General features: G+C 41.0%; 2 protein-coding genes across 4 annotated transcripts in view; both read right to left on the bottom strand.

Annotated features, from left to right (window-relative positions):
- The window catches only part of ndufa9a (NADH:ubiquinone oxidoreductase subunit A9a), a 170,540-nt gene that overhangs the window by 47,971 nt on the left and 100,145 nt on the right, over positions 1-22,424 (bottom strand). The window lies entirely within an intron of this gene.
- rad51ap1 (RAD51 associated protein 1) overlaps positions 1-22,424 on the bottom strand; it is a 45,908-nt gene that overhangs the window by 6,260 nt on the left and 17,224 nt on the right. The window lies entirely within an intron of this gene.

Here is a 22,424-nt window from a genome sequence, read left to right as displayed (position 1 = left end):
CACGCGTTAAACTGACAGCGTTCTGTTTAAACCTGGAGCGGGACAGGCAGATTAAAGCTTACAAAAATAATCACCGAGATCTTGAAATTTAAAATACTAATAGATTTAATCTGCTATCATTTTTAGAGGTTCAGTATGACTTTTTATATCCTTGCATTTTTTAAGCAGCAAGATCTTAAGTCAATTTCAACGGGTTATTACTTTTCCATTGGCGAGTGGGATGTTAATCAAACAGGAAGTCGGGCCGATTTAAAAAAAATCCGTATTTAACAACGCAAAATCATACATCAGTATTCTTATAGAATTTCCTTACAAAATACGGAAAATCCGTACTACTTGGCAGCTCTGCTACACGAACCATAAAGCACAACATCTGAGTTAATTGCCAAAATCATCCTAAATTTTTCAGTTATATTCTTATCTTTTGCTCTGGTCCAACCTTGCTCTTTTCCCCAATGACGTTACCAGTTTAAAAAAAAATCTAATTTCAACTCAAATATAGATTAATACAGCTTCATCATGCAATATTATATTCTGTTCAAAAATCCTTTGTGCAAAAACATTCTCTTCCAAATTAGTCCTATTAGAACTATAGAATTAGAAATAGAGCGTGGCCATTTTGATGTTCATGTGTACTGTCTCATTCAATAAAGTCATGAAAGATTTTGTTTTACCTCTGCACCCCTTTCTTGCACGAACCTCCCATATCCATTGATTATCTTATAGTGTATCAATCTGTCAAATGGTTTTTACCAATGCAAATCTTGCTTTTGAGGATCTGTGCTCTTTGACGTCTCTGACTTCTTCACTTAAAATAGATTTATTCTCTCCTTCCCAAAGCGTGTTGGAAAATGCAGAAATGCTTGACACAATCTGTTTGTGCCCACTCATGTCTAAATCATCTATCATTCGGTTTACTCTAATCCCCAGGAGCAGGAAAAGTGAATTTAGTTCAAGCTTTGATTGTGTTGCATATATCAAATGCCACGATTTAATAATTTTTTCACAGAATGTCTGAATAATATTAGATAGTTACGTTTCCATAAAACAAGTCACGTAACAACATCTGTCCTATAACAGGGTGACATTATACCCCTGATGCAGACTCCCCAACATCTGTATAACTGTAAAATAACCTCTCAATTTTTATACTTATTTCTCTGACTAAATCTAGGTCTGCATGCCAAAAACCTTCTTCACCACCCTATCTATCTGCAATACCACTTTAAGGGAAGCTATCCCCAGGGCTCCAAAATACAACACCTCAAACTTATCTGAATTAAACTTATACTTTTAATGTCATTTGCAAATTTGCTAATTATGCCTTCCACATTTTCTTCCACATCATTGATAAGAATTATTCTATTTTGGCTTTATCTCAGCTTAGAGTACTTTAAGACCACAAAATCTGGGTTATAAAATTTGTAGCAATTTTGCTACACAATCTTTTCTGACATGTATTTCTGACATTAATTCATTAGAAAATCTATGGTGCATCTACATGGTAATGTTGCACTGAAGAGCAACGGATTTGATTTTGGCAACGATATATTCTAAAACTTAGTGTTTAAGTTTCATAGACTAAAGAAGTATCTACTAGGGGTATAAAGAACAATGGCCCAAAATTTGTGATCAGATATTCACGCATTTTAAATGCATTATGGTCAGAACCAGAACAAGCCTCAACCACAAAACAGCTTTAAAAATCTGACAGCATGTCAATTTACAAAACTGACCATTAAAGCTGTCAACAAATTTAAGCTGTTTTCAGACATTCTGAAACAATGAAAATCCATTAAACGCCGTTCAAATGAACAGGAATTTTCAAAAAAGTATTAAAAATGTTAATCAAAACATTCAAACAATTTAAAGCTATCTCTTGTCTTATTCCATTGCAACTGTTCCCACTCACTGAAATCAATGCTGAACTTCCTGCATGAAGTTCCAGCTGGGGCAAGCTGTTCATACAGATTCACAACAGCAGAAAGCTATTGTGAAAGTACTTGATAGATAGCAGTAATTTTCAAACTTTCACATTGTACAGCAATTTTGAGGTTGCATTGAGTTTTGTAGGATAATGTCAATCTTTGGATGGCCTGGATAAATTCTCTCAAAACCCAGATCATTAATTGTCCTGTATAACAGGAATTAATCTTAAAATTCTGGGCTCCTGGTCTATCGTTTAACAGGGGGAGGGATCCTGGAAGCAATTTCAGAAGAAGAATACGCACTTGGGTGAGGAAAGAGGGAGATTATGAAACACATTTGGAAGGAGAGGAAATAAGGTTAGAAAATAAAAGCCAAAAAAAGTTTAGAAATACTTAATACATACTTTATTATAACAAACCTAGGAAATAAAGTCAGCAAGCTGAGGTACATATAGATATGTGGGATTATGATATTGTGCCTATTAAATAAACAGTATAAAGAAGAACAGGATTGATAGTTGAGAAATTCGTGTAACACGGTTTTTAGATCATATAGAGAAGCATAAAGGTGCAGGACGATTGGTCAAGGTAACAATGACAGATGTGAGGATAGATGCTAGAAAGATGAACATATAAAGAAAAAATGTGACATTGGAATTATAGGACTCCATAAGTCAGAGGGAGATAGAAAATCAAGTAGGTCGGCAAATTTCTGAGAAGTGCAAAGTAGTATTGCAATCATATTAAAGGATTTGAGCTTTATTAACACTAATTAAAGGGGACGAGACAGCTACTTGGAGATTATTTTGTATCATTGTAGTAGGCTGTTGGCCGAGGAGCTTTATTCCAGTGTTTCGTGACCCAAGTCACAGAACTACATTAAATTTTCACATATTGTGTAAAAAAATTATATAAATCACCCCTGAAACTCGTCAAGAACTGACTTGCACATTTTTATTAAATTAGAGAAAAACCGGAAAAATATCGGGTATTTTTAGTCCAATCAAAGCACGTTTAACATTGAGTTGTCTGCCAGTTGGCCAATCACGCGCTTTGTTTCAGGCTAGCACACATCATAGCTGAGAGGGCTTCACTGATGCCTGTTTTACTGGAGATTCCGATGAAGGTTCTTTGTCGTGGAAACTTGCAGCCGGGTAATTGAATTTAGTGAGAAAAGCATTAAGAAGTCTGAAAAATGTGCAGCTAAGTGGATAGAAGTAGAAGAAAGTCTTGAAAGCAAAGTCCCTGCAACACAAAGTTGTGAAACTTTGTGAATCAACTCAAACTGAAAGGTAAGATCTAAAGTCTTAATTTATGAACATTAATCTGTATGGACTTTAATTAATTTAATTGCAGCCTTTATAATGTGTAAAAATGACATTTGGAGGCTGTACATTCACTCATTCATCACTCACTCACTCACTCACTCACTCATTCACTCATTCATTCATTCATCCATTCATTCATTCACTCACTCATTCATTCATTCATTCATTCCTTCATTCACTCACTCATTCAATCATTCACTCATTCATTCACCCAATCACTCATTCAATCATTCATTCATTCACACTTATACATTCATTCATGGCCTAAACTATATGTATCAATAACAAGGTAAATTAAACATTTTCACTAATGCCAGCTTGTTGTAGAGTATTAAGTCTTAATCATCTAATCTCGGAGCTGCCTGCGATAACTCACCGGGAAAAGGTGCTCCGTTTGTATTTAACATAGTGAAGCCGCGGTCTCAATTAAAAGCGTCCAATTCGCGAGCGGGGGGGGGGGGGGGGGGGTGTACATAGTGCCGTCCATAGCGGCCGTTTCCAGGAATACGGAGGAATATATATATATATCTGGAATATAGATAGATTCAGATTCAGATTCAGATTCAATTTTAATTGTCATTGTCAGTGTACAGTACAGAGACAACGAAATGCATTTAGGTATAGATAGGTATAGGTATAGATAGGCATTTAGGTATAGATAGGTATAATAATATTATATTATTGTATTATTATATTATTATACCTATATTACTATCTGGAATATATATAGGTATATATTATTCTGCCTATATTACTATCTGGAATAGATATAGTTATAATAATATATTATATTATACCTATATTACTATCTGGAATATATATAGTTATAATAATATATTATATATTATTATTATTATAGATATATTATATTATTATACCATATTACTATCTGGAATATATATAGGTATAATAATATATATAATACATATTATTATACCTAAATATAATATTATTATACCTATATTACTATCTGGAATATATATAGGTAATATATTATTATACCTATATTACTATCTTGTGTATATATATAGGTATAATGATATATCGTTTAAATGGACTGCAACACGGAAATAGGCTGCCCATCATGTAATATGGGCATTGGCCACTAGATGGCGCTTACTTTCCGGATCTCATTTTCTAATTAGTTTAATTAATAAATGTGCAATTTTCGGCAATGACGAGTTATGACTTCCTTCTAAATTATATTTCATCTAAATCTGTGGAAAATTTCATGTAGTTTGGTGAGTTGGGTCACGAAAACTGATTTCTAGACACATTTTTGATGCTCGGCCCACAGCCTATAGTGGGAGACATTCAAGGAGATAGTGAGGGTGTAGACCAACTGCATTCCCACTAAGAAAAGGATTGGAACATCGCATACTCCACTCCTTTAGATGTCGATGTAGTACAATACAAAAAAGGGAAGCTTACGTCAGATGCAACGTCTTTTACGGCACAAAGCCAGTGGAGTATAGATAGGACAGGGATGAAATCAAGGAAGATATGTATACACAATCAAATAAAATGAATGACAAAATATTAGTAAGCAAAATCAAGAAAACCCCAAGATACCTAAAGGGAAAACAATATCAGACATATGAAACCAAAAGATAACTGGAGGATGCAGATAACATGATTCTAAATGAATAGTATTTTCCTTCAAAAGAGTAAAGCATTCTGGTTAAAGGGAAAATAAAGTGTGTAATATTAACTATTATGTATTTTGAAAGAATGAATAAGCCTCTCCCCACCCCCATGCACAATGAAATTGTAGCTAAGACAAAAATATTGCCTTTATTATGGCAGTTTACCCTCTTAAATAATGCTATGTCTGAAATTGTGCCAGTGCTTATGACAGATTTTTCTGTCAATATTAGACAACTATTAAATTATAGCTCACATTATTGGAATGCTTCTGTCCGAAAAGGCTTCTCTGGAATTCTACTTATATTGAACCCTCTAAAAGAGCATTTGTTCAATATTATGTTGTATATAGATACTTTAAGATGATTCTAAAATCAAATTTCAGTCAAATGAAACCTAAAATAACAACACAAGCACATCTGTCCAATAATATATTCATCAATACCGAAAGAGCTTCTGGTAATGATTTCACTGGTTAAAATGTCAAATAATGCAGAAAACAAAACATTTGTATGCGTAGATTTTATTAAAATGGTCTCCAATTTAAATTTTACCTTTGCTTTTTTTTTAAAAAAGGTGCTGACATGGTGGAAGTGACCAGTATAGGGGGAAAAACTGGCTTTACATTCTGTGCATGCAATATTAACACTTTGCATTTGAAGCAAGGCAGATCAAAGTCCATTTCTCACTCTTCAAGTGAACCAGAAAATGACCTGTATTGTATCCATGGTCTCTCTGAATATTCCAATATGTTGCTATGTTTGTGTTGCAGGATCACATTTTCTGTACTGATTTAATTTAGATTCAAGCAACACAGGAGATTTTGGAGTTCTGGAGTGATCTTGAACCGATGTTGCAGAGTGTATGGAAAACCTTCAGCAGTCAATTCAGCAGTTTTAGTTAACCATTAGTACTGAGAAGTTTCAAAGGTTTTTCTAGGAAACCTTTATTTCATCATTTACCAACTAAAAAGCATAAATGCTTCAGCCGTCTCAACTGGAAGTTACCTGTAGTTTTTATCAGAGCAAACAATTTATCTATTAAACAATTGTAGACGGTGTAATCTTGGTTCAAGGGTAGGTTTAAACCTTCTTCATTCCACTCTCCATAAAGGAGGTAATTTGAAATTCTGCTGCTCATCCCCTATTTTACTAATCTACATTGTCTGCTGGTTAAGCAACAGCATGATCATAAAATTCTATTCCTTTTTTATTGCACCTCAATTTCTCTGTAATCTCAAGAGCCTTGACCTTTCAAGTTATTTGTGCGCTTCCGATTATGTTGCTCACCCTAAATTAAATTGCTTCATTATTGGCAGTTGTGTGGCTACTTGGCAAGGGTCCAGAGCCTTGGAATTTCTTTCTAACATTTCTGCCCCTATACATAGCAATGTTACAAAATTTTGAGATTTTAAAAATCAAGTCTGCAATTTATCCCATCAGATAAAGCATAAAAATAAGTTTAAATTGACACTTAATTCACTATCATATCTTCAGTATTAAAATATTTATGGCCATTTTCATACTCGGAAATTAGCATCTTGTTCCTTATTGCTTTTCCATTTACTTAACACAAAAGCTGTGATCGAGGACAGTCAAAAGCCCATAACTTTCTTAAAAATCAAGAGAACTGAATGAAATGTTCAGTTATTATGGATGGAAGCATTCTGAAACAAATATAAAACATCTTACTTGGGTGATTGGAAATTAAAGCATATAGTTAATTTCCTAATTGTAGTTAATTACAAAATTGACTGTTGTGGCGGAAATAGTAATAAACACCCAGACTGTCTTGAAAATTCAAAAATGTGATATTCTCAAGATCAGAACTTTAATATTATTGTATTATATGCTGTAAATCTGTAACAGATAGGTAAATAAATTACAATTTTGAGCAATAGACCAAGTCTTTATGGAGAAGATCAGTTGCTAGCTGGTACATTGGCATATCATAATCAGTAGCATCATCATACTCCTCAGATTGTAACCAATAAGCAACTCTGCACACCTTGTTTTTCCTCAACATTTCAATTTTGGCATTACAAAAAAGTTTTTGCTCTTCAAACCACACATGACATGCCTTTCTGCCCACTCCTTTCCCATTAACAATGTCCTGTAGATTCCATTTCTTAAGAAAAGGATATATTTTTTTAATAGCATAAGTATTCAAATAACAAACTAATCCCATTCACACAAGAATTCACAATATAACATGATTTTTTAAATTTCACTGTCATGAATTTATATCCCAGATGGAAGGAATTTAATGTTTAATTCCCATAAATTAATCTAGAAACATCCACCCAAAATATAATCAAATTATTGTTTTTTGCACAACACATGTGACTCAAACTGTTGTGAATATTTAGTTTAAAAATAATGATCATGGAGAGAGAGAGAGAATAAGACAAAATATTGACAATTTAGACGGCTTATCTCCAAATAAAATGGGCATTTTATTCATCTTGCTTTGGAATGCGATCAATTGGAACGTTGCATTTGCGGTGATTTTGAACCACATATCGGCAGGAAAAACACTGCCGGTTCGTATGGGGCCCAAATCACATTTTCGCTTATAGAGGATTGATTAAATTCATCCCAAGAAGCAAGTTTATAAGTAAAATAAACGACTTGCACCGTGTTTTGTCCCGTACTTGAGATCCGTCACGTTGTAGGCGTTGACGGCGTTAGAAGTCGCTTTTTATTTTAATATAATTATGAAATTGTCTCGCGATTAAAATAAAAAAAAAGAAAATCGGGAATGGAAGTCGGAACGATTTTTCCGCATCAGCTAGCAGCCCGAGGAAATCTGCCTCGGACAGACCCCGCCCTCAAAGGCGCCAAAGTCGCGCACACGGCCAGTGGCAGAACTGCAGCGCCGTTGAACGCAAGTTTTGTAACATCGCTGCTATACATGTTCCTTCAATGATCCAGCATCTTGAGATATTTTGCTACTTTAGATAAATGGAAATTGTTTTTGCATTGGCACCTAAACAAAAAAAGCTTAATTTTAAGAGTGTACTTAAAGTGGCTTAATTCAATACATAAGTGTGATTGTTTTGAGAGAGTGAGTGTCTTTTGCTCTAATTTTTTTACAAACAAAAATTTTCAGATAATGTAGTTGTGTTGAAAGTAACACATGAAATTCTGTGATCTTTCAATCGAGTGTGAACAAATATATATTTCAGACCAAATTGAAATTTCCCTTGGATCTATTAACGTTATCTAAAATTAAATTTGTTATAGCATAAAAGTATATGCAATGCTGAGATTTTTGTAAGAACATTCCAATCAAATGCAAAGCCCAACAATTTCTCTTTAGTCACTTTGACCTGACCCTTCATGTCTCTCAAAGATCTATCACATTACACCTCGTTTTTTCTGCTCCAAATTATACCAAAGTGAATAATGGGTTAAAGCTATATTTATTTTTTGAGAACAGTATCAGATGGTAGCGGTGTACAGTCAACAGACCTTAGACGTGCAGCTGATGAACTACAGTCTGGCTTTCTGCAAGGTGCAATGACAATATACTTTTGCACAAACTATACCCACATGAGCTTTGCTGACATTTGTTATAACAGTAGTCCAAGATTCCGAATGGATTATTAAGGGATGGGGTCCAGGAAAGAGCGTTCACGTCACGGCCCTGTTTTCACCAATCTTTCCACCACCATGCACAAGAAGCACAAGAAGCGCAAGACAGACACCATTGTATGCAGATGCCGAGAAGTGTCAGCTCTGGCTGAACAACTTCTAATCATGTGTGTGCACTCGATAAGAAGATCAGGGATGTAAACTTATAATCCGTTCATTTCTATTTTGTTCTCCACAAGAAGGAATCCAACGTATTTCTTATATGATCTATTCCTTTAGGTATCAGGCGGCCTGGCCCGTAAACAGATTTATATTAATGCAAAAGTTGTTGTATTACAGCAGATTTCCTTGGATATCCCACTTTCTAATAACAGGTTTTATTAATGCAAATTGTTTTGTTAATATTCTTAGGCAATACAATTTCACAAACAATTAAAAAAAGGCTAGCGAGTCATTTTTCTTGAATAACTAGACTGAAATTTGGTGGGTTATTGAATACCGCTACAGAAAAGTAACAAATAATTGATTGATAAATTTGAAAATAACCATTATTTCTGCAATTGGTTCAGCAGTGTCCAAACATCATTTCGTACAAACTCAAAAGGATTTTACTGGATCAGAAATCAAACATCAAAAATAATTATTTATTTTGGACTTTTCCCTCTTGGGTAATATAAAATGAGGCAACAGATGAAAGATAACATTTATTGTTAAAATCAGATAACTGAATACATTATCATTGATTCAAAGCCATGGTTTGTGTAGACATTGGTGCATACTTCGTCTAAATAAAAGATAAGGAAATGATGTGTCACTGTTGGAAAATATATTTATGGGCACCTCTGAAGGTTTAACAATGATGAAAATACAATATAATACTTTGATTTAGGGATGGAAATGATTCGCAACCTTACAAAAATGCGATTCTAACCAACCAACTACTTTTTAAAATAAATCATTTACTAAACTGGCCTTGAGCACCTTAAATGAAGTTACTAAATATTCATCACGTCCGATTATTCCTTTGTTATTTTTAAAACAATGTAAAATGTCAAAATGAATGCACATACTTGTCTGCTGTTGCTAAACACAGGATGTCAAACACAGAAGGATATTTGGGCTAACCTCCAATAACAATAATTTATTTTAACCTTTATCCTTCCTTGTGTGACAGTTTTGGATCAATAACTCTCATGTCACTGACTCCTCAACCACAAGAAATACTTTATTTTGTTCATAATCGTTTATTAAATAAAATACTTTATTTCGATCATAATTGTTTATTAAATAAAACCCTCAGTACCTTCTTGACAGTAGTAGGAACAATACCAATGTTCATATTTTCTCACATTAGCTGATATTATAATGTATTCTGTAGCTTTGGTGTGCTTACAACTTGCACATTGTACCCTAACTGTGGTCTAAAGATTGTTTGGTATTATTACATTTTTCCTCATAGACCACATGGCTACTATTGTAAAGAAAGGCAACACATTTTATGATCTGTTAATTGAAAGGAATTGCAATGTTAATTTTTTTTAAAGTTCATGCTAATTTGTTTCTCCTGCATTCAATACATTATTTTTGTCTTCATAAGTAGCTTCTCTCGTTTATATAACAAGTCTGTGTCCTGCTAAAATCATTGGGTAATATTTCCGAAATCTCAGTGCTATAACCATATCTTAATTTCATATCTTCCCTGTCTATATTTTAATTTATACCTTTTAATATATAATTAAACAGATTCAAAACTGGCAAATGATATATCACTTCACATCCTACTTCATACTGAACATACAATTAACCCTAAACCCCCTCTATATTTTGCCAACTAACTTACATGCTCTATGGAGCGAAGGAAATAGGCAACGTTTCATGCCGAAACCCTTCTTCAGACCTTCTTCTTCGGCCCGAAACGTTGCCTATTTCCTTCGTTCCATAGATGCTGCTGCACCCGCTGAGTTTCTCCAGCTTGTTTGTGTACCTTCGATTTTCCAGCATCTGCAGTTCCTTCTTAAACACATGCTATTTTGGTAAATTTCTTGCATGCTACTTGTTTGACTTTTTTTGTATTCAGTCCCTTGAAAAAGACCTTTGAATTACTCCACGATGAAAACGTAGCCTTCTCTGTTGCTTATATTTCCTGTTAAATGCATATTTTATCTAATTGCAGTAACATTTTCTTCTATTATTTTCTGCCTCTTATCCTTAACTGCCCTCAGAATTACTTGTACACTTTTCTTCAACTACCACTTTTGATGAGCACTCCAAGTTCTCACGATCTCTATTTTTTCCTGAATTCCTGACTGAATTTCTTAAATGATCATTTTATATTGCTGGCCCTGGTACCAAGCTAACCTGGCGAAAACATTCAGATTCAACTTTAATTGTACTTGTGCAGTGTACAGTACAGAGACAACGAAATACAGTAACATTATTAGATCACCTCCAAACCGTCCCTTTTCAAGAGCAAATAATCGTAGACAGTTCGGCTGATTGCACAAAGTATATCTTCTTAGATTTGGTATTGTCATTGTGAATCATTTTTTGGCAAAGTCACTTGCTTATGTATCATTTTTATAATATATAGATCAGAGGAGTACAGTACTCCATGTGTGATATGGCCAAGGTTCAATGTACACCTAACATAACTCCTCTGCCTTTCAGTTCCTTGACCAATGAAAATGGTGCTTGACTTTCATTTTTTATTAACCTATTTTGCTGGTTTTAATGTGTAGGAAGGAACTGCAAATGAAGAAGGGTCTCAACCTGAAATGTCACCTATTCCTTTGCTCCAAAGATGCTGCCTGACCTGCTGAATTACTTCAGCATTTTGTGTGCATCTTTGAAACCAGTGGGGTACAATTTAGGATTTGACAACATTGAGATGTATAGCAGCGACATGGAGATCCTATGACCATGCAGATACCTAGAAATCTGACAATTTTGTAGAGTATAACTTGACATTTGGGTTAACTAGTGATAGCAGTGTGAAGAGTTGGTGAGAAGATGCAGGAGCATGCACCAGCTATGGTTAAATTTTGGAAAGGGATTTGTAGACAGGTAAGACAAAGTGTGCTGTGAGTTTTGATTGAATAATTCTGATAAATGGTCTAAATTTCTTTATTCTGTCATCAAAACCATCTGTCTATGTTGGAACTCTTGTCTGCTAGTTTTGAAATTTTGACAGAACAATGTAACTTTATATCACAAGGACATCTTGCCAGTTCACAGGAGAGCAACATACAGAGGAATGTTAGAAAAAAACTGTATATGTTCAGATGGGTCTTTTGGGGATTTCAGTGATGAATCTAAGAAAAACATCAAGTACAAGACTGGAATTTTAAGAGAGATTGATGCAATTAATCACATTTTTAAAATACTAGGAAGGACTGTTTATAGTTATTCCTAACACTGGTGATCTGGAAATACCAATTTTTATAAAACCATTGTTCAACCATTAGCCCGAAGCCTGATCAGAAAAGTCGAAGATTGTAAAAAAAAAAATCTTGTTATTTTTAGAAATGCATTTAGATTAATTTCCTTTCTTTCACTGTTAGCTTTTCCTGGTTCAGGTTAGGGTTGTTTTTATTGCGGAAGTTATTAAAGTAATGGAAGTCAGGAGCCCAGTTAACAGTGTATATTTTGATTTTCAAATAGCCTTTGACGTCATAGTGTACAAAAAAGCTACAAAACAGGTCGAGTCCTGTGGGACTGGCAAGCAGATATTGTGTCGAACTGGTAATATTCCCATAGACACAAAATAATTATAAATGGTCCTGGTTCCGTGTGATGTGGGAGACCCAGTCACTAGTGAGGCCCCTTGGGTAGGGGAGAGACACCACGTATGCATCAGGCAGGGTGGTAATAAACGGGAGAGTTCGCATATCGTCCAAACAGATCCACGTATGATGCGGTCACCCAGGTTTTGCACACCACTCTCTGTCACCTTGACAACCAGAAGGGGGGGGGGGGCTATGTGAGGATGTTGTTCATTGATTTCAGTTCAGCTTTCAACACCATAGTCCCCACCAGACTTGCTGAGAAGCTGCTGGAACTGAGACTGAACACTCCCCTGTGTGCCTGGGTCCTGGACTTTCTCACCGCCAGGCCCCAGGTGGTCAAGATGGGGAGACATACCTCCAACCCGCTTATCCTGAACACAGGATCCCCCCAGGGTTGCGTCCTCAGCCCCCTACTGTACTCCCTGTACACACATGACCGTGTGGCCAGGTTCAAGTTTGCTGATGACACTGTGGTGGACTGATAATGATGAGAAGGCCTACCGGGAGGAGGTGGCTGACCTGGCATTCATAGTCTCTCTGAGGATCATTCAATCCTTCTACTTTTGTACAGTAGAAAGTATCCTGACTGTAAACATCTCGATCTGGTTTGGCAACAGCTCTGCCCAGGACAGGAAGGCTCTGCAGAGAGTAGTGCGTTCGGCTGAACGTTCGGCTGAACGCACCATGGGAATTACACTCTCCCCCCCCCCCCCCCCCTTGCAGGACCTATACACCAGGAGGTGCAGATCCAGAGCCAGCAAGATCATGAAGGACCCCTACCACCCCAGCAACGGACTGTTCCAGCTGCTACAGCCAGGCAAGTGGCTCCGCTGTCGCGCTGCGAAAACAAAGAGGATGACACGGAGTTTCTTCCCACAGGCTATCAGGACTGTAAACTCTGATCTCACCGTGGCGTAATTATTGTTGTGTCTTTAAAAAAAAAATGTAAATACTGGTTCTGTTCTGATGTTTTGCACAATCTCGCAGGCATTGGCACTTTCATTTCACTGTACATCTTGTATGTGGTGTATGTGACAAATAAACTTGACTTGACTTGGGAAAGCTTAGATGCACGAGTTACGAAAGGTTAATGACCTACAGGGCAAGATGGCAGCAAAAGCAAATTGGGTGATAGAATACATTGCTCAGACGATTACAGGTCCACAACCTTTTATCCGAAGATCCAAATAACGAAAACCTCCGAATAGCAACATTTTTTCAGTCCTTGAATAAAGGTCCTTGAAAACGTTCACCGAGGGCGGCCCGCAGAGGTGACAGCGGAACCTCCGGTCGGTCCTCGAAGAAAAGGGAACTAAATCCCCATTCATAAAAGAGAAGGTGAGGGTATATTGCGCGGGAGGGTTAATAATTGACAATCTGCTGCTGCCTGCCCGCTGAGTTAAAGTTCCCACGGTAGACTCACGATACACAGTGTATCGTGAGTCTTGCATGAGAACTTTTAAACTCAGTGGGCAGGCAGCAGCAAATTGTCGCTCCCTTAAGTTTCACCCCACCTACACCCCTCTGCTTCCCGTCCATGTGTGTGACCCCTTCCCTCCCCTCTCCAGCTCCCCGCCCATTGCACCGGCGCGGGGGTTTTGCACTGTCTTCACGTCGGAGCTAGTGCCAGTCACCGGAGACGTCAGGACCAACGGGACACCGGCCCCCAGGCCCACTGCAAGCACGGAGATCCCAGAGACCCACAGCCAGCAGCAGCCCAGCCCCGTTCCAATTCCAGAGGAACACGCTCTCCGCTGTCCCCGTAGGGACAGAAGCTGATGGCTCGGGCTGTGACGTCTCCGGCCACCCCCCTGTACAGGAGCTGAGACTGGGAACTGTGGGGTTGTTTGCAGTTGCAGAGGGAGGGGGCAAGGGCGGTACAGTTCCCAGTCTCAGCTCCATTCCAGGGGGGTGACCGGAGACGTCAGGACCAACGGGACACCGACTGCAAGCACGGAGATCCCATAGACTCACAGCCAGCAGCAACTCTAGCCCAGCCCCGCTCCAACTCCAGAGGAACCCGGGTTGCGGATGAGGAGGCGCAGCTCGGGCTGTGGGCGAACTGCCACTTGTCGCTGTAGCGGCGCATCGGGGAGCGGGTTCCTGTTGGTCCTGACGTCTCCGGCCATCCCCCTGGACAGGAGCTGAGAGACGTCAGGACCACCAGAAGCCGCTCCCCGATGCGCCGCTACAGCGACAAGTGGCAGTTCGCCCACAGCCCGAGCTGCGCCCCCTCACCGGGACATCGACCCCCAGGCCCACTGCAAGCACGGAGATCCCAGAGACTCACAGCCAGCAACAACTCTAGCCCAGCCCCACTCCAACTCCAGAGGAACCCGGGTTGCGGATGAGGGGGCGCAGCTCGGGCTGTGGGCGAACTGCCACTTGTCGCCGTAGCGGCCCATCGGGCAGCGGATTCCTCTGGAGTTGGAGGGACAGGGAGACACAGCGGCTTTTGAGAATGGTGGGCAATCACTTCCAAAGTTCTGCCCACACAGTCAGTACACCTCTCCTACACTTGTCTCCCGCACTAAGATCATCTCGCAGAGAATGATCCCAGCCTAACCCTCCCTATTCTCTCCTATTCTGCAAGAAAAAACTACATTGAAGACTCAAACTCGCGATCGAGTAACTGCCGGGATCGAGGCGCAAACTCGCGACCTTGCGGATACGAGCCGAGCACTCTACCACTGAGCCAGCCGTTAAAATCTACGCTAAAAATCTTCCATTCCGAAAGCCGAAAAATTCTGAATTACGAAAAGTGTCTGGTCCCAAGGCTTTCGGATAAAAGGTTGTGCACCTGTATATTCATAACAAAATGTGTAAAAGGCCTTAACAGAGTCTCAAGGCCTCACATTGAATACTCTGTCCACACATTGCATCATAGAGAAATGTAGACTATTTCAGATTTTAAGAATAATTAAAAGGATTATAATTTGGGAGGGATAGTTGCTATAGCATGGAATTAGGTTCGAAGCTAAAAGGTATTACATGGCATAGAAAGTTATTGGTCTTGGAACGATTTGATGGCGTTTGCAATGACCATAGATTTGAATGCAAAGCATTCAAAAGGGAGTTGGAGGAGTTACTGTGAGCTTAAAGTACTACATGCTGAAGAAAGGCTGCATCACCTGGTAGCCAACATCCATTGGTTCATGCAGTTGGGAAAAATGTCCTTGTTTTGTCTTAAATTGACATTGGCTTAGGTTTTTCAGTCTTCCCGAGACATTGTAAAACTGTTGACCCACATGTGGGAAATGGAGCAGGATGATGTGTAAATCAAAACATATCAATAAAGTACAGGCCTGTCTTCTTTATTTTCATACATCATAAGATGTTTCTAATTGAGAATACTCTAGTCTGTCCTTTACCTTGTCAATTTTGACTTGTTACTATACAATTCAACAAAATGCACTAATGTAGTTAGGCAGAAACATACTTTACCTTACTCAGAAGGAAAGTTTATGGTCATCTGCAACCAGTGTTGCAGTGCTATTTTTTTAGGTGCCAGAGGTGTCAAACAGGGGCGTCATTTCTGGTTTTGCTTGGGGGCAGGGGGCAAGCTCATCTCCCAAGAGGGTCAAACAAGATTATAGCCTATCACTACATCCCAGTGTATAACAAGTACAATAAAACATATATTACTTAATTTAATAATATGACAAAATATTGCACGGTTGCACTCACTAATTATCATGAAATATAATTATCAAGCAAGTAAAGAAAAAGACGGTAATCATGTATTTTTACAGAGGTGGCGGCCGGGCACAAAATCACCCTGACACCTCCACAGCTCTGGGCCTGTACTCACTCACACACACTCGTCACCTCACCAGAGTTCCAGGCTCAGTACTAGGCCCACAATCTACACAATGCAGACAGCACGTGGTCTGACTCAGCTGGGTCCTAGTGCTTCCCCCCCCCCCCCCCCCCCCAGGAGGTACCCGAGGCGGAGCGGCACTCCGGTGAGCTCCGGTAGCTTTTATTTTTAAAACAGGAGGTACCCGAGGCGGAGCGGCACTCCGGTGAGCTCCGGTAGCACTGCACCCCTGCCTGCAACAGAGGGCATTGCTCTCTGCTATGCATTGTGAATAACCTATTCAGATTTGCTGTACGTTTGTTCTGATGAAATAATTAAAGAACCATATTTACCTCAGCCTAAGTTATTTTTCAAATATGCGGGATTTGCATAACATTTGAATACAACTGTACACAATGAATGAGATTATATAAATAAGTCAAAATAATTTCAATATCCACCTAACCATGCCTCTCTGACAACACCATTGTGGAGAGAATTTACTATGGGCAAGGGAAAGAGCCAACTGTTTGAAAAAAATCATAAAGGACTCTGATATGTCATCAATTTGCAACCAGTGCATTTTATTTGTTTTGATGTAGTTCATTGTACTTACAGATAATGTCTGGTGAGCCATGTCAAGGGATATAGTATGGGAAAATACCACTTAAAATAGGCATTCTAGCTAAGTACAATTTTATTTGGACTTTTTAATAAACTGATAATAATTTGACAGGTAAAATTAAAGGTAGGCTCATTTAAAATATGTTTTTTAAGTTTTTCATAATTCAAAACTATTGGCATAAGCAAGAAAGGTCAAGGATCTTGAGTCTTGAGCAGGTAATGAAACTTCTCTGCAGTGTTGAGGGACTGTTGCACAAGTGAAAAGTAATTTTTAGACTAACATTAAACTAAGGAGTTTCCATTTCTGAACTAGGGAGAATATAAATGTTCATAATGCACTATGTGAAGAAAACAATGGATTCCTCTCAGCTTTATTTATTCCTGAACTAACATTGTAAATGTGCTTGGGTATCCCATTGCTATTTATGGCAGAAACGTACAAAAAAGTGATTTCCCTTTCCTCCTATATTACCACATTGACCACCCTTCAAATTTACGATCATTTATAAAGTACATTTATAGATCGTGTAGCATTGAAAGTTGGTATATAAATGCAAAACCTTTCCTCCATTGTTTTTGATACTGATAAGAAAACATGTTTTTTTTTATTTTAAATTATTTTTAAACTTGTTAACTTTGTATAATTTTAAATTTTGTTTGCTTTTTATTCTGCTCCGAACAATACTCCAATGTGCTTTACCATTACACATTTGTTTAAAATACCTGTGACCATCAAGCAAGTACTTAACATTTGGACATCACAGCAATGGAACAAAATTAATTCCAAAAGAAGCAATTTCTATTACTAATACTTTAAAAACAATTATAATCGGCAATTGTGAGACCAATCTGAGAAATGCTTCAAGCTGAACAATGCATCAGCAATGCAATGAAAAGTGAGCTGTTAAATTATTTTATTGGTTTAAAAAAACCCATTCACAAATGGCTCATTTTTTCTTATGAGAATTATATCTTGAGGCTGAGTTTGACCACATTCTGATTCCAACAACATTGACCTTCCTCTCACTCTTTATTTAAATACCCAGTACGTGCAGACAAACATACCCAGTAATGGATTGATTGCATCTTTATTTAGACTTGAACTTAAATACTTTTCCAGGATGTCAGATACTAACCATCATTAAAAATATTGCAATTTAAATGAATTTAAACCAAAGAAATAATAGATAATTAGAGCTGGGACAAGGTTAAAACCATAACTTCCTTGTCCTAAAACACTTTGAAGTTCAATTGTTGTTGTTAACGTCTTTAAAAACGAGTTTTTGTACTAAATGAACCCTGGCTCTACATCATGAGCCACATACACATATTGCAATGTGATTTGTGATAGTTAACAGCTAAAGCACACCACAAGATCAAATTAAGTAATGTTATTATATTAACTAGCCCCAGTTTTGTTTTATTTTTTCACAGGACATGGCTATGGCAGCAGTTAATGCCTGTCCATTATTGTTGCTTGTCACAGAAGGACCATATACGGGGCAAGGAGGGCACATTTCCATCCCTGAATGACACAAGTAAACTTGATTGGATTTTACAATAATGTAATTTAAAATATCTGGATTATTTAATCATTTGAATTTAAATTCCCCAGCTGCTATATTGGGATTCTGATTCATGTCTCTGGAATAATGGTTGAGACCTCTGGTTGCTTGTCCAACAACAAAACCAGCACTCTGCCATTTCTCATTGAAACTGATGGTGAGACATCAGAGGTTGAGTATTGCATACCGTAGTGACAGATTTGACATCGTCTCAAGGATTCTTTCCTCGATAGCCACTTTAATTGATGACTGAGGATCAGAAGGTTATTAACACGCACTCACAAGCTCTCCATGAGACATTCAATGTTGTCGAAAGATACATCTTTCAAAAACAGTCTCATGATTAATAGTTTCTTTATTGTAGTAGTACAAACAGTAAGATAATTCACACTAGCTTCTTATTGTATAATTTACATTTTGATTTTACTCGTGGCCATGCTCGTGCATGGTCAAAAACTATGTTAGTTCGTGGGCCAGAGGGGCCTAATGTGCACCAGCCCTATGAACCTACTTCTTGGGTGTCATTTGTTTATTGGTATCTCTTCTGTCAGAAAAATTATGTTCCCAAAAAAAAACTCATTTGGACTAGGTTTTTTTTAAACCCTTATATATGTCAAAATTGTGTTTTTTCACACTTTGCCCTCTTTCTTCGGGTCTGTGAATTTGGTACTTGCAATTGAATCTGACAGAAGTCTGCACTGCCACAAGATGATGGTGGAGTGTTTGGAGAGGCTCCTTCTTCATGAAATCCTGTTTATGGCTGGAAAAGATGCAGTACGTAGTTGTTAAAACCGTTCATACCCATCTGACAGGTTAAACATCTGCAGGATGAATGGGGGTAGACATAAATGCTGGAGAAATTCAGCGGGTGAGGCAGCATCTATGGAGTTAAGGAAATGGGCAACGTTTCAGGTCGAGACCCTTCTTCAGACTGTTCCCCCATTCTTCTTGAATGGGGGGGGATTAGTACAAAGAGGGAGAAGAGGGGGGGATGGGGAGGGGGGAGGGGGGGAGGGGGGGAGGGGGAAGAGGGGAGGAATGGGGGGGGAGGGGGGAGGAGAGGGGAGGGGGGGGGAGGGGGGGAGAAGGAGAGGGGGGGGGAGAGGGGGAGGGGGGGGGGGGAGGGGGGGGGGAGGGGGGGAGGGGGGAGGGGGAGGGAGGGGGAGGGGGGAAAGGGGGGGGGGGGGGGGGGGGGAGGGGGCGGGGAGGGAGGGGGAAGAGGGGGAGGGGGAAGAGGGGAAGAGGGGGGAGGGGGGGGGGGAAGAGGGGGAGGGGGGAAGGGGGGGGAGGAGGGGGGGGGGAGGAGGGGGGGGGGAAGAGGGGGGGGGAGGGGGAGGGGGGGAGGAAGAAGGGGAGAGGGGGAGGGGGAAGGGGGGGGAGGGGGGAAAGGAGAAGGGGGGGAGGGGGAAGAGGGGGAGGAGGGGGGAGGGGGGAAGGGGGAGGGGGGGGAAGAGGGGGAGGGGGAAGAGGGGGAGGGGGGAAGAGGGGGAGGGGGGGAGGGGGAGGGGGAGGGGGAGGGGGAGGAGGGGGAGGGGGGGAGGGGGAAGAGGGGGGGGAGGGGGAAGAGGGGGAGGGGGGAGGGGGAGGGGGCAAGAAAGAGGGGGAGGGGGAGGGGAAGGGGGAAGAGGGGGAGGGGGGAAGAGGGGAGGGGGAGAAGGGGGGGGGGGGAAAGAGGGGGAGGGGGGGAGGGGGAAAGGGGGAGAGGGGAAGAGGGGGAGGGGGGAAGAGGGGGGGGGGAGGGGGAAGGGGAGGGAGAGGGGAAGAGGGGGAGGGGGGAGAGGGGGAAGAGGGGGGGGGAAGAGGGGGAGGGGGGAGAGAGAGGGGGAGGGGGAGGAGGGGGGGAGGGGGAAGTGGAGGGGGGGAGGAGGGGAGGGGGGGAGGGGGGAGGGGGAGGGGGGAGGGGGAGAGGGGGAGGGGGGAAGAGGGGGAGGGGGGAAAGAGGGGGAGGGGGGGGGAAGAGGGGGAGGGGGGAAGAGGGGGAGGGAGAGAGGGGGAGGGGAAGCGGGGGAGAAGAGGGGGAGGGGAGAAGAGGGGGAGGGGGGAGGGGGAGGGCAGAGGAGAGGGGAGGGGGGGGGGGGGGGGGGAAGGGACAACATCGCCCCGCTGCCTTGGCCGTCCTTGTCCAATGCCAAAGTGCCGTCGCCTCCACCTCCCCTCCTCCGCCAGCCGACAGGAAGGTGCGGGGCCGAGCGGTGTAGCTCAAAGATCCTATAGCTATAGGATCTTTGGTGCAGCTGCTTCAGACGGCGGAAGGAGACCTCCCTCTCCCTCCCTCTTCCCGGCCTCGGCATGTGAGAGGGGTGTTTTGAAAGCACCGTTGGCAGATTTGCAGGCAGCGGCCGTTATCAGGACGATAGCAGCCGCTGCTTGCAAATCCGTTAACGACGCTTTCAAAAGAACCCCTCTCGCACGCCGAGGCCGGGAAGAGGGAGGGAGAGAGAGAGGCCTCCTTCCGCCGGTCAGGGTGCGAGAGGAGAAGGAGATGGACCCTCTGTTCGTGGCTCGTCATTCGCTCCAACCCTTCATCACCACGCACCTAGTATCTTTGCCCCGCAATCAAAGATACTAGAGGAATACAGCCGCCGCTGCTGCCTGACCCGCGGAGTTACTCCAGTTTTTTTGTATCTATCGGTATAAACCAGTATTTGCTTGCCAAGCCGGGCAAAATGAGTTGGCGTTTAGGTTGCCCGGCGGCACTTTGGGTGGTCAATGGCACCCGGGCAACCACTAATCTCGAGCTCTTCCCCTCCCCACATCAGTCTGAAGAAGGGTCACGACCCGAAACGTAACCTATTTCACCCGCTGAGTTTCTCCAGCATTTTGGTCTACCTCTCAAATAATTAATATGACTTGATTCACATTTTAAAAAATTGCCCTATTAAGCTGAGGCTGCGGGACTCGGGGCTGAGGCTGCGGTGGCCCGACTCGCTGAGCGGCGTTCCAGCTTTCAGCAGCGGCCCGACTCGGAGCTGAGGCTGTGGCGGGCCAACTCGGAGCATAGACGGCGTTCCGGGTTTTGGCAGCGGCAACATCACTACGGAGGTCCGCTGGACTGGAGGGCGGCATCTTCGGCTTGGATCGCCTCAGCGCAGAGGTAGAGCAAGGAGGTAAGAGACAGAGACTAAGACTTTTGCCTCCATCACAGTGAGGAGGTGCTTGGTGAACTCACTGTGGTGGATGTTAATTTGTGTTTATTGTATGTTTTGTTATTTATTATTATTGTGTATGACTGCAGACAACGGAATTTCGTTCAGACCGAAAGGTCTGAATGACAATAAAGGAATCGAATCAAATCAAATTTCAATGGTTCTGAACAAGAACTAGAATCTTATTCTGCATGCAATTTTATGTTTAAATTTACAGTGGCTGAATCCAGATACCTGTTGATCTTATCATTCAAAGCATTCTATCAGTTATGTTACATTTTACATTTGTATAATGAATGTACAAAAGACACAAGAAATGTTTGGTGCCTCACATCATTGAGTCCAGAAAAATAGTGATTCAATGATGATAACTGCTTTAAACCTTTAAGTGACGTTCCAAATAATTTTAGTTAACCTTAGGTTTCTTTGGGTATTTAAAATTGTGCATTTCAAATTGCTTTCTTTATTCACTTAAGGGCCTGTCCCACTTGAGCGACATTTTCGGTGACAGCCTGAAAAAAGGTTGTCGCAGCGTAACGCATGTAATGACGCGTGGTGTCTCCTTGCCGCCGCTGGATTTTGGAATGTTCAAAACCTTTCTGCGACACCGGGCTTGACGTTACTTGACTTCTTATGTCGGGGCCTTGTCGCACACCGACGTAGGCTGTCCTGCGGGTGATGCCCAGTGACACAAGGTCATGACCTCGGCTAATTCATTTTGCAATAGCCTCATCATGCTTCAACCTGTTGTCCTAAGATGGCATAGACAGTGACGCATCCAGTCGTATCTTGCCATATCGTGTCGCGGGTGGACGTATGTTGACTTCGGCTGTCACTGTTTGACGTCTGTGTGCTCGCAGGATATCGTAGGCGTTGTCGTAGACTGTCGAATATGTTGTTGCTGTTGAGGTCCTGGAAATTGTGACGCAGATTGTCACAGCTTGACGTCAACTGTGTCGTGGCCTGTCGTAGATTGTCGTACAACTTGACAGTTTTTCGGCGACTGCGG

This window comes from Leucoraja erinacea, chromosome 22 (assembly GCF_028641065.1).
Source record: "Leucoraja erinacea ecotype New England chromosome 22, Leri_hhj_1, whole genome shotgun sequence".
Taxonomy (NCBI): Eukaryota; Metazoa; Chordata; class Chondrichthyes; order Rajiformes; family Rajidae; genus Leucoraja; species Leucoraja erinaceus.
This window is presented reverse-complemented; position numbering and strand designations above follow the sequence as displayed.